Below are 5,657 nucleotides of genomic sequence, written 5' to 3'. Positions count from 1 at the left end.
ACAGCTGAGATAACATGATGGGCTCTTAAAAGATCTCTCCGATGAATCTTATATTTTTCCTTTAATGGTAATACAAATGACAATTTGTTACTTCTCCATTCAAGATTACTCATGAACAAGAGGAAAACAACAGGGGGAGGAAGGGATGGAACGTGCACACAAAAGTATTCACAGAAGCAAACTTTCCCCTGTCCCTTTTCTTTCTGATCCTACAACCACCACACTAGCCCTACAAAGAAAAATAGATTCAAAAATGAAAAATTATATATGACCAAAATGAACTTTGGGCAGCTGCACTGTCAAGTTTACAGCTGTTTGCATTTTATAATTCTGGCTTTAGATGTAAAATGATAAACAACATATATTATATAATGGTTTTCATCTTCAAAGCACTTTACAAACAATGATTTAACCTCCACTCACACCATGAGGCATGTAAGTATTAAAATCCACGTTTTACAGATGGGGAAAAATGAGACAGAGAATGAGTGATTTGCCTGGAGGTCACACGTTGAGTCTACTGCAGAGCCAAGAATAGAACCCAGATTTCCTGAGTCCAAGGCCTGTGAATTATTAATTACAAGACTATCCTTTTCTCCAGAAGTTGTTTTTTTGCTAAAAGATGATGATGTGAAGAGGAAACACTTGCTAAAACGCAGGATTGAAGAAAAAATGTTTAGATGTTCAGTCTAATGCTTTCCTAGCTGAGCAAATGATTACCATAATAATAGAACATGGATGTGATGGGGTGTTCCAGGCACTTGCAGCCTCCTACTGGAGGCCCCTCTATCATGGCACGCCCCACCCAAAGTAGTAGTAATGCTGAAAAAGGAAGAGCAGTGAGTTCAGATCATCATGCAGCCCCCCAGATTGCCTAGAAAGGCCTCACACAATCAGCCACAGGAAAAACGAGTGAGACTTGGTCCTACAATACCTAGGAGGGCCAGGAGCAGGCAGAGGCCAATCAGGACCCAGCAGCTCAGATAAAAAGTTGGCTGGTTCTACTAGGGGCCAGTTCTGGGTGAAACAAGGTTGTGTCTACCATAACCCAAGTGATCTGGCCTGGTCAAGGCCTACCCAGGGCAGTGTACGCGTTGTACCTCTGTGAAGGACTACTGTTTATGTTGTGGACTTTAATGCCCAGCTAGCTTGTCTTAGTTCAATGTTAATTTGTTTTCAGTAAAACTTGAGATAAGCCTGGTCTGTGGGGCACCTGGCTCCAGCGAACTCTTGACAAAGCATTTATCTTTACCATCTACAGAAGCATCAGGGATAGGGTACTGGTGGAGTCCAAGATCACTAGGGACAATAATGTTTAATATAGCACACTCCCAAGTAACATGATTACTTTGTGATGTCTCTCTGATATTACTGTAGCCATTTAAAAACTGGTTATCTTAGAGAAATATTTTGTGAAGCCAACATGCAAGTAGCACATAGTTCATTGTCTCCCTTTACATCGATGGCTAAGGCATTCTGTGGGAAGGCCCCAACCCTAGAGTTAAGATGCACATTTTTTACCCCACCCAAACTGTGACTAGGCACATCTGCTTAGCCTACAGTACTCTGCAACGATTTTGGAGTCTCACCTTTACCTTCCTAAACCAGGGAACTTCTGGGGGAAAAAAAACCCCAAAAGATAGGCCCATCTACCTCCTTCTCTACTTTCCATTAGAGTAAATAATTCTGTTGCAGCAATTCATATTTTATTGTTTGTGGAGTGGGGAAGTTTATTTTTTTTCCCCCAAACAGAGAATTCAGAATGCTTTGAGACAAACACAAAGAGGAAGCTTCCACTCGACAAATTCAACGTTCATGTCCTTCCTAATCATGTTTCAAACATTTCATCACTAAGTTCACTGGAACATCACTGACCTCTTCTGTAGGGAACCTCTCATGCATTATAAAATAATCTATGACTAGTGTTTATTAAAAATCCACTCTTACTCCCACATACCTAACACACAAAGATACTGAATAAAGGAGCCATTTTGATAGCAATCTTGCAACTTCCTATAGACTGGAGGCTTTAAAAAACCCACAAATATTTGCAAAGCAATTAAAATATAAAATAGCATTTCTTTTAACAGTTAACACCTCCTTTCTAGTACTGGAGAGAAGACAAACAATTTCCATGTTGTCATACAGTAAGCTCACTGGGATCTGTGGGAACTCTGAAGGATTTCATTTACATATTAATGCTGCAAGCATTTCGGGAGGGGAAGCTGAGAGTTATTTAGCCCCAATAATGAGCAGAGTAAAAGACAGAGGAGAGGAAGGTTAAAGTCCCCATAGACTGTTTTGTTTTCAATAATTTTAGACTGTCTATAATGCCCTTTAATAAGCTGCTTTCTCAGTTGTGAAGCTACAGCAGCCTTTGTGTGAGTGAAGATAATACTGTCCCAGACAGCGAAACAAAAAGTTGTGATATTATGGACTAAGGATCCCACCTAAAAGAGAGGATTGTTTTGCCTCTATTGATTTATGTGTTTTTTTCCATAAGGTAGTGGCTTTTAGAAACATGTTCATCAAAATAAAATGATTTTTGAAATCCCTTCCTGGTTATTTATTACAACCTTAGTTTGCAACTAAAGGAATTAGACAAAGCCTCATTTATCTTTTCATCCTTCATGATCTTTGTTTAGGATTTATTTATTACACTTTCTACACTATTCAAACAAACTGAACTGGTTCACAGGTTTCAGAGTAGCAGCCGTGTTAGTCTGTATTCGCAAAAAGAAAAGGAGTACTTGTGGCACCTTAGAGACTAACAAATTTATTAGAGCATAAGCTTTCGTGAGCTACAGCTCACTTCATCGGATGCATTTGGGGTTCAGTTTTACTTACTATTTATAGTCAATGTCACTGTCTAGTATCATTAGATAGCTCTAGTGTATAGCATTTGGGTTTTCAACACTGTAGTGGATTATTTGTGTAACCTGAGTAAGAAAAATACATTTCATTAAATTGAAAAAAATATTGTTTGATTTTCTATCAAACTTATACGTTTGGTAGAAACCTACTAAAAAAAAAAATCATTCCCTTTTTTAAAAGTAAAACTCTAATGTTCCACAGAGTGTATCAGAGAAGAATGTCCTGAAAACTGTGGGTTCAATTTCAGTGCTGGTTAAATAGGCACAACTCTACTGATGTCAACAGAATTATACCTGCTTATACTTTAAGTTAATTTGTCCCAAAGTTTCATAATCACATTATCTGGACTGAAAGCATCCGATACCATTGATATCATACCATACCATAATGAACCATTATTATTTTAGAAACAATTCTAAATACTAATTTTTTTTTCAGTATTTGCCTTCCTTAATTTTTATAATTAAGGGCATTTACATGAAAACAGGATCTATATTTCTTAAAATTCTGTCTGATCTTAAGTCACTATTCTATCTTTGACAGCACAATTGATTGCTATAGAAATCATATATTTCAGATAAGGAGCAAGGAGATAAACAATGTTCAGGAAAATTTGCAAGTTGTCAAGATTTCCCATGAGGCTGCAGTAACTAACCAAGATTAAAGATGTTAGGCTTTTAGAAAGTTGCTTTCACTTACACAGCAGCAACTCTGAACACAAGAGGAAACTGCTTCTACAGTAACAAACAGTTTGAAGAGTCACCAAAAAATGAAGTACCACCTCCTAGGAACATCAGAATATTATCTGATGCTAAAAGCTCTTGGACACACACTCGCCTCCTTAACTATACAGTGAAAAATCTTTATTCCTTCTTACTTTATAGTTTACCTACTACAATGCTAACAAATCTCTGCATTTAATGATTCCATTCCACTCCATAGCTTTAATTTAAAAATGAATTTCCTCATTAAATATCTATCAGAAAAATAATTTCAGTATACATAGAATTTCTAAGAAATAAAGGGTAGATTTCTTCTCTTACCAGATTTCTGTCTCTATCACAAGCTTGTTAGAATGGGGACTGACTGCGTCTGTGACTCATGAACACTTCAGATTTCCACAGTCACGCTTTCTCTGTGGGGTGCTGTATAATAACAGTATGTCATTCTACTCTCAGCCAGCTGCTCCATTTGCCAATGATATTTCATACACTTCCTCGACATTCAAAGCTTAAAAAAAAAATAAAATAAAAGAGGAAGGGATAGTTCGTATCTAAAACAGCTAGTCAAAAGGGAGAAAATATTACAATCTTCATCAAATGTCTGAATCTAAGCTGTGCATGATTAAAGTGAAATTAATTCTATGAGCTAGAAGTAATAAAATTGTATCAGTGGAAACACAATCCCTCCAGATGTACTGCGATAAGGAACCTTAGGATTCTGGCATCCAGGTGCAGGGCAGACTGAACCTGATAAGGAGCTGGACAAGCTTATTTTCTTCTGTAGAAAGGAAAAGAAATCCTAGCTGATACAGAGCTGTAAAACGTGCATCTGAGAAATGTTCTTATGGCTGGAGAAAAGGTTCAGACATAAGCAGTGCTAAAAGGAGAAGGAAGACTGCATGAAAGGCTGTTAGAGAAACATCTACAGCTCCTGGTATCATTAGGTCAACATCCAAATTTAAACCGAGAGGAAGACCTGGCACATATGCCTTCAATAAGTAGTCAAGCAAAACTCACCAGTGAAAAAAAAGACTTCCTGCTCAAACTGGCATGAAGTATTTACAGATACCGAGCTAGAAAGTAATACTGCCAGTATTGTAACTGTTTGAATGATCCCCACTAATGAATGTACAGAACCAGTGTGCACAGATATTTTACAGTTAAATGAACAATGAATGAAACACACATCTAAAGCACCAAGGAGAGTTCTTCCATTTGGACTGAGAAGCAACCACTATCCATCTACAAAAGCAAATGCTGTAAGCCCTATTTAGTACTATACCAACTGAGTCAGAGACCTGATTGCCACACAGTAAAAAGCTGTAGTGTGCACAGGACCAAATTGTCTTCCAGAACCAGGCTAAGACCCTGGACAGTATGAGGTTTTAGCTCCACCTAAACTCTGAATCTGTCCTGGGTTTTAACCTAATTCTGGCCATACAGGCCCCATTTGCACTTCAGCTTTTAACCATGTGGTAAGCAGGTCACGAGACAACAGTGTTGCAACTGACGCCTCTGATTCAGTTATAGCATAGACCAGGATTATGATTGGGGCTGTTTGTTTCTACTTATAACCTATTTCATGCTGCCCCAGAAATCTGGGGAAATAATGGTAGCTTGTAGTTGATACATCCTGGGCAACAACAAGAGGTCACAGAGTGGGCCTCTCACAGCCATTTCCTAGTGCTTCCCTGTCTTTTCAATACACGAGGTTAAATTACTCCAGAAGACTCCCAACAGAGCTTCCATTGTTTGCTAATCAACACTCAGAGATACAATGGCATTCATTCATGTCCAGAGCAAACATGCAGGCAGTGAATGTTGGTATGTGTACTCTCATTTTGGATTTTTTGGGAACAGTTTGTCTGAAATCCTGTCTTTCTACAAACAGTCTTCTTTTTAAAAAAAAAAAAGTTACAATGTGTTTTTATGCTTAAGCTATTCAGTAGGGACTAACTCCAGACAAGACTGAATTTTACAGGCAAGCTAAGGAATAGCCCTGAAAACTAACCCATTTGCTGGGACTCTGAATGTGTTTCTGAAAAGATCTACTCACTGCCA

The sequence above is a fragment of the Dermochelys coriacea genome, chromosome 18 (genome assembly GCF_009764565.3).
Source record: "Dermochelys coriacea isolate rDerCor1 chromosome 18, rDerCor1.pri.v4, whole genome shotgun sequence".
In the NCBI taxonomy this organism is placed as follows: Eukaryota; Metazoa; Chordata; order Testudines; family Dermochelyidae; genus Dermochelys; species Dermochelys coriacea.
Note: the sequence above shows the minus strand (reverse complement) of the source record.